Raw genomic sequence first — 7,145 nt, forward strand, 5'->3', positions numbered from 1 at the left:
TATGTAAACCTTCCAACAAGCTGTCAGATAAGAATCACTGAGCCCATTGACCGTTGAGGAAACTGAGGCTTAGAGAAGCTCAGGAAGCTGCCTAAGACCAAAGTTAGTAGGGGGTGGTGCCAGAGTCCAATTCTGTGGAAGCATTCTTCCTCCTGCACAGCATTACTCCCACGGCCTGTTCTCTCCATTATTCATGGCTGCCCAGGTGTCCAGACATGCCCCTACCTTCCCTCCTGGACACCTTGCTCAAACCACCCCCAAACCTGGATCTCCTCTCTAGGCTCCTTTGTCTAAATGTATTGAGTCCTGGAAAACAAATCCATCTTTACCAGCTTCCCTGATGAGAATCATTTTCTTTTTCTTTCCTTTCTTTCCTTCTTTTCTCCTTTTTGCAGCAAGTTTTTCATTCCTTTTTTTTCTAACATTATTCTCAGGGCTCCTCTGCCCCTCCAAATTATCTTTACTCACCCCAAGCAGTGCACACCCCTCTAAGTTCCTTGCTAACTTCACTTCCAATAGCTCAAGGGAGATCCCTAGAGAGCATTATTGATAACAGTGATTATTAGTGTTCTAAATATTTTGGAAATGTCCACCACATTCTAGCTACTACAGGTTTCTGCAGACACCCAAAGTCTTGTTTGGAAAGAGCTGATGACCCAGAGTCAGCAGATTGAAACTCAAAGCAAAAGGTTTATTTGGCCAACAGTTTTCAAATCCTTTCTGTCTCTTTCTCTCCCTTTTTTTTTTCTTTTTCTTGTTTTTTGTTTGTTTGTTTGTTTGTTTGTTTGTTTTAGGGATAGCAGAATCAAATGAAGCAATGACAGAAAAAGGTAAGTTGGAAGGAATAATGAGTGGTGTCCTCACTCCCAGTGGTCAGTTCTAATGTCAGTATGACAACAGAGTAGTATATAAAGCAGAGGTTGGCGAACTATAGCATGCACCACAATGACCTGGAATGCTTGTGAAAACACGACTGCTGCTGCACCCATTCCTCCTTTCAGATTAATGATAACTGGATGGGGCCCAAGAATATGCATTTCTAATAAGTTTCCAGGTGATGTCAATACTGCTGGTCCAGGGACCACACTTTGAGAACCACTGACCTAAAAGGCTTCCTTACCCTTGATAGAGATTTAGAAATAGACAAGCATATATATATCACTAAGATGCTTTGGCTATGGTATGAGTAAACCCACCTGAATGTAGTTTAGGCAGTAAGGCATCAAAGCAAGCCTGGAGGCAGTATCCATGGGTAGCTCAGCCAATGACTGACTTCAATGAGGATTAACCTCTCCCTGTCTTTCTGTCCTGCCATCCTCATCATGTTGGCTTTGTTCTTGGGCTTGCCTCTTCATTATTCCAGAAAGGCTGAAGGCTACCACTGTTCCAGGTATCACATGTGAACCCAGAAACATCAGTCTGAAGAAGAGATGGGGTTTTCTTCCTTGTGGTTTTTTTGTTTGTTTGTTTGTTTGTTTGTTTTGAGACAGAGTCTTGTTATGTAACCCAGGCTGGAGTGCAATGACATGATCTTGACTCACTGCAACCTCCACCTCCCGGGTTCAAGCAATTCTCCTGCCTCAGCCTTCCGAGTAGCTGGGATTACAGGCATGTGCCACCATGCCCAGCTAATTTTTGTATTTTTAGTAGAGACGGGGTTTCACCATGTTGGCCAGGTTGGTCTCGAACCCCTGACCTCAAGTGTTCCACCTGCCTCGGACTCCCAAAGTGCTGGAAATACAGGCATGAGCCACTGTGCCTGGCCCATGTGTCTTTTTATTCAGGAGGAATGACTCTCCCAGAGGTGCCCAGAGGATATCCCATTAAATCCCACTGGCTATAATAGTCATGTACCCACAGTTGCTGGCAAGGGTAATGGAATTACCATGATCTGGTGAGTCCAAGCGATATTCCCTTCCTGGGGCCGGGGAGGTGCCCTGTCCCCCTGTCTCCCTGACCCACCAGCGGATTGTGGGGAGGAGAGACAGCAGGCCGTGCAGGCCTACAGAGCATTGAAGCAGTGGCGGTGGCTCCATGGGGAGTGACCCCACCTCACTTCCCGGAAGAAGCCAGAGCCACAGCTGTGATGGAGAGACCCGGGACCTGGCCATGCTCCTGAGAAACAGGCACCAGGAGCTGCCATACCTGGGTGGGGGAGAGGCAGGCAGATTCTTTTCCCTGGCCATGCTAGCAGCAGGGGGTGAGGCCTCCAGGTACTCGTTCACACACTGGGCTTCAGCGGGTCCACATGTTGCAAGGGGTGAGTGCCCGATGAACTAGGGCCAAGGCCTGGTTGATGGTTGGCCTGTGGGGCCCAGGGTCACTCACAGTTGCGTCTCTTTGTTCTGAACGTCCATTCTGAGTCGCAGCCCAGGTACACCTTAGGAAGGGCTGGATCCCATTACCCTGTCCCTGAACACCACTTACTGAAACAGCTGATGAGGCTGGCTCTGTGTGTAATGGAGGCCCCCTGGGAGTTAGCAGAGCTAAGTGCACAGCACACATCAGGCAGAGCAGGCCAGGGATGGTCAACTCTTGAACTTAGGCAGCTAAAAGAAGGTGGGAAAGGTCCTTGGGTGAGGCAGTTGACTGTGTCAGCCACAATCACCTATTCCTTCTCTGCAGATGCCACTAGGAGAGAAAATAGACACAAGGGGGTGAGGGGAAGGAAGTATGGGTCAGGGCTTCCTGGGACATTGCATTGAAGGATGTCTGTGGTGGACATCTGCACTTTTCCTACCCAGTGTCCGTCCCCTCCTATCTCCTAACAGTACCCAATTTTCCTCTGGGGAACCACTCCACCCCGATTTGGGTGACCTTGGTGGGTCAAGCAAAGTGCACTGACTTCACCTGGCCTTACCCATCACCCAAGCTTGGCCAATCTGTGTTTCTTTCCTGGGGATTTCAACCTTAAGCAAAGCAACACAAGAGCAGAAAACATTTGGAGTGGGCAGGTGTCCTCCCCTCTCTGGAAATAGGAAATACGCATCCCCCACTTACAATCCTCCTCCTCTTCCTCTCCTCTTTTAGCTAGCATGTGCAGGTGCTCTGTGGGAAACTTTACATGCACGGTCTCAACTAATCCTAGCAATAGTCTTATGGGTGACTACCATTACCTCCATTTTACAGATGAAAAACCGAAGCTTTAAGAACTTTAAGGATCACAGAGCTAGTAACTGGTAGATCTTAGATTTGAATTTATACCTATGAGATTGCGAAGCCCTGTGTTTCTTGTTCTCCTAGAATATCAGGAGAAAATGAGCCCTCCCCAGGCAGCACTGTGAAATGGTTGAAGGTCTTTTATCTTCTCTGCCCATATACGTGGGAGTCTTAGCGCCTACACTGCTGTCTAATCTAGGCTTGTTAGGGCTGGGCAGTGTTTCACAATCCTCCCAGATAGCGGGCAGTAAGATGTAAATAACACTCACAGGGACCCTCACGGACAGCTGCTTGGAGACAGTCTGTGTGTAATATGGATAGAAAAAGCACTGCTGATAATATCTGAACCTCTGGATCTGGCAATACCTGAAGTCCAGACTCGTGAACTTCATTTTTGCTTAAGTCAGTTTGAATTGGGTTTTATTGCTTACAACTGAAAAAGTTTTAGCCAGTGTTTCTTAACCATTTTAAAAACTGGAGGAAGGCAGAAGTGGCTTCACTAGGGAAGCTTTCAGCATGGAGATGGCGCAAGCTGGAGGTGGAACAGTGGTGCCCAGGGTGCCAGTGGGTCCTGGGAGTCCCCGGCGGGTGCAGCGGCGGCACCAAGGGCAGCCGCTGGGAAAGCAGCGCCCAGTCCCGTGGTCCGGGCTTCGCAGCAAAGAGAAGAAAGTGAATTGCACGCCCAAGAACCAGGACGAAGAGGAGATCCCTTTCTGGCTCCGGGAGATTATGGGGAGCTGCCAGAAGATGAAAAACCCGATCGGTAACAAGAAGAGGAAGAAAGCAGCCCAGGTGGCCTTCAGAAAGACATTGGAGAAGGAAGCAAAGGGAGTGGAGCCCGACATCGCCATCCCCAAGTTCAAGCAGAGGAAAGGGGAGTCTGACTAGGCCTATATCCAGCGCATGCAGCAAGAGGTCCAGCACGTGCTATTCCTCAGCAAGAACCAGGCCACCCGGCAGCCAGACGTCCAGGCAGCTCCCAAGGATAAGTCTGAGCTGAAAAAAGCAAAAAAAAGCATTCCAGAAGCGACGACTAGATAAAGTCCAGCAGAAAAAGGAGGAAAAGATGGCAGACAGGCTGGAGCAGGAGTTGCTCAGAGACACGATGAAGTTTGGTGAGGTTGTCCTGCAGCCTCCAGAGGTGACCACCAGGCCTGGGAGGAGCGTAAGCAAGGACCAGCCTGGCAGGAGATCGCAGATGCTGAGGATGCTTCTGAGCTTTGGCGGTGTGTCTCAGCCTCTGACTGCCTCCCTGGCCTACCAGCGGATTGTGGGGAGGAGAGATAGGAGGCCGTGCAGGCCTACAGAGCATTGAAGCAGCGACTGCTGCAAGAGGAGCGACCCCACCTCACTTCCCGGAAGAAGCGAGAGCCACAGCTGTGATGGAGAGACCCGGGGCCTGGCCATGCTCCTGGGAAACTGGCACCAGGAGCTGCCACACCTGGGTGGGGGAGAGGCAGGCAGATCCTTTTCTCTGGCCATGCCAGCAGCGTGGGCTGAGGCCTCCAGGTACTCGTTCACAGACTGGGCATCAGTGGGTCCACATGTTGCAAGGGGTGAGTGCCCGATGGACTAGGGCCAAGGCCTAGTTGATGGTTGGCCTGTGGGGCCCAGGGTCACTCACAGTTGCGTCTCTTTGTTCTGAACGTCCATTCTGAGTTGCAGCCCAGGTACACCTTAGGAAGGGCTGGATCCCATTACCCTGTCCCTGAACACCACCTACCGAGACCGCTAATGAGGCTGGCTCTGTGTGTGATGGAGGCCCCCTGGGAGTCAGCAGAGTCAAGTGCACAGCGCACATCAGGCAGAGCAGACCAGAGGCACGGAAGACGCACCTGGGGTAGGGCCAGTGGGCACATCTGGACCACCTGTGAGGGCTCTGCAGGGGACCGTGACTACAGGCCAGTTGTGAGTGGTCCCCTGCAGAGGCTGCCCACTCAAGGTTTGGTTGGGGTGGAACGTGATGACAGCACTTACACCAAGAAGGTGAGAATGGGGGCCAGGCGCGGTGGCTCACGCCTGTAATCCCAGCACTTTGGGAGGCTGAGGCGAGTGGATCACCTGAAGTCAGGAGTTGAAGACCAGCCTGGCCAATATGATGAAACCCTGTCTCTATTTAAAATGCAAGAAAGAAAGAGAGGGAAGGGAAGGGAAGGGAAGGGGAGGGGAGGGGAGGGGAGAGGAGGAGAGGGGAGGGGAAGGGAGGGGAGGGGAGGGGAGGGGAGGGGAGGGGAGGGGAGGGGAGGGGAGGGAAGGGAAAACAGTATTGTCACCTACATGACAGGGCTCTAAAAGAGCTGGGCAGGCCCAAAGTGGCTTGAGAAAGTAAAGGAAGGATCCAGATTTGGGCTCAGGGTCACAGAGCGGGGCCCAGGGGGAGTTCCTGCTGAGGGCAGGGTCTTTCCAGGCTTCAGTCTCCACCCCGAGCCAAAGGAGGGAGAGCCCAGGCTATCAGCATCTCCAGATGAGGGCAGAAGGGAGAGGCTTAAACCCAAGTCACAGATCTAGCAGTGGAGTCCGCCTGCCCAGCACCATTTGGGAAGTGAGGAGTGCCTCTGCCCGGCCACCATGCAACCCTCCAGGTGTGAAGTGGCAGCCTTGCGTGTGATCTTTCTGCCCTCCCCAAGTTTGCATTTTCGACATTAAAGTTTACTTTCAAATTAAAAAAAAAAAAATCACCCCCAGGATTTTTTTTTCTTTTTTTTTTTGAGGCAGAGTCTCGCTCTGTTGCCCAGGCTGCAGTGCAGTGGTGCGATCTAGGCTCACTGCAAGCTCTGCCTCCCGGGTTCATGCCATTCTCCTGCCTCAGCCTCCTGAGTAGCTGAGACTACAGGCACCCGCCACCACACCCACTTTATTTTTTGTATTTTTAGTAGAGATGGGGCTTCACTGTGTTAGCCAGGATGGTCTCGATCTCCCGACCTCATGATCCGCCTGCCTCGGCCTCCCAAAGTGCTGGGATTACAGGCGTGAGCCACCATGCCCAGCCACCCCCAAGATTTTTTAGACAATTTTTTTCCTTATTGTCTGTTCCCTTCACCATGAAACTTTAGCGCCACAGATATACTTTGTATCTGTTTATGTACAGTATGTATATCTTTGCTTATACATAAAAAGTAATTTTTTTTCATTCTTTCCAAGAATGAATTTTTTTTGCCTGGTTGGGATGGTATTGCCCATGCTGAGATTGCATGGCCTTGACTAATGAGGATGGACCTCAATGATCCTCACCTCCTGGTATTCATGCCTTCCCACATTTAATCAGGGCTAGCCTGTGTAGATGGTATACCATGATGGAAGTGATGATTTGTGACTTTCAAAGCTAAGTCATGAAGGCTTTGTAGCTTCTGTCTTGCTCTCTGCTTGGGTGGTTCAGCCTGGGGGAAGCCAACCAGCATGCCATCATGACACTTAAGCAACCTCTGCAGGGAAACTGAGGCCTCCTGCCAATAGCCAGCACTAAGCTGCCAGTCGCGTGAGTTGGCCACCTTGGAAGTGGATCTTCCAGCCTCAGTCAAGCCTTCAGATGACTGCAACCTCATGAGAAGTCCAGAGTCTGGACCTCCCGGCCAAGCTGCTGCACAGGAACTGTGAAATGTAATAAATGACTCTTGTTTTAAGCCACTAAGCTTTGCCATGGTTCGTTATACAACATTAAGTAACTGTTAGGTTGGTGTAAGCTCTCTTCTCCATCACATATATGGAATGGCTGGGCACTGCAACTCATGCCTGTAATCCCAGCACTTTGGGAAGCCAGGGAAGGAGGATTGCTTGAGTCCAGGAGTTCAAGACCAGCCTGAGCAACATAGTGGGACCCTGTCTCTACCAAAAAAAAAAAAAAAAAAAAAAAAAAAAAAAGACAGAAGAAAAGAAAAAGAGAAGAGAAAAGAAAAGAAAAGAGTACATATGGAACATACAAGTGGGGGCTGGGTAGTGTATAGGTATGGAATAACAACAAAAGGTTTAGGAAATCTGAGAGGTTCTAT

General features: G+C 50.4%; 1 pseudogene; it reads left to right on the forward strand.

Annotated features, from left to right (window-relative positions):
• Positions 1-3,639: 3,639 nt before the first annotated feature.
• On the forward strand, positions 3,640-5,129 carry LOC105479581 (coiled-coil domain-containing protein 137 pseudogene; annotated as a pseudogene).
• The last annotated feature ends 2,016 nt before the right edge of the window (positions 5,130-7,145 follow it).

This window comes from Macaca nemestrina, chromosome 2, assembly GCF_043159975.1.
Source record: "Macaca nemestrina isolate mMacNem1 chromosome 2, mMacNem.hap1, whole genome shotgun sequence".
NCBI lineage: Eukaryota > Metazoa > Chordata > Mammalia > Primates > Cercopithecidae > Macaca > Macaca nemestrina.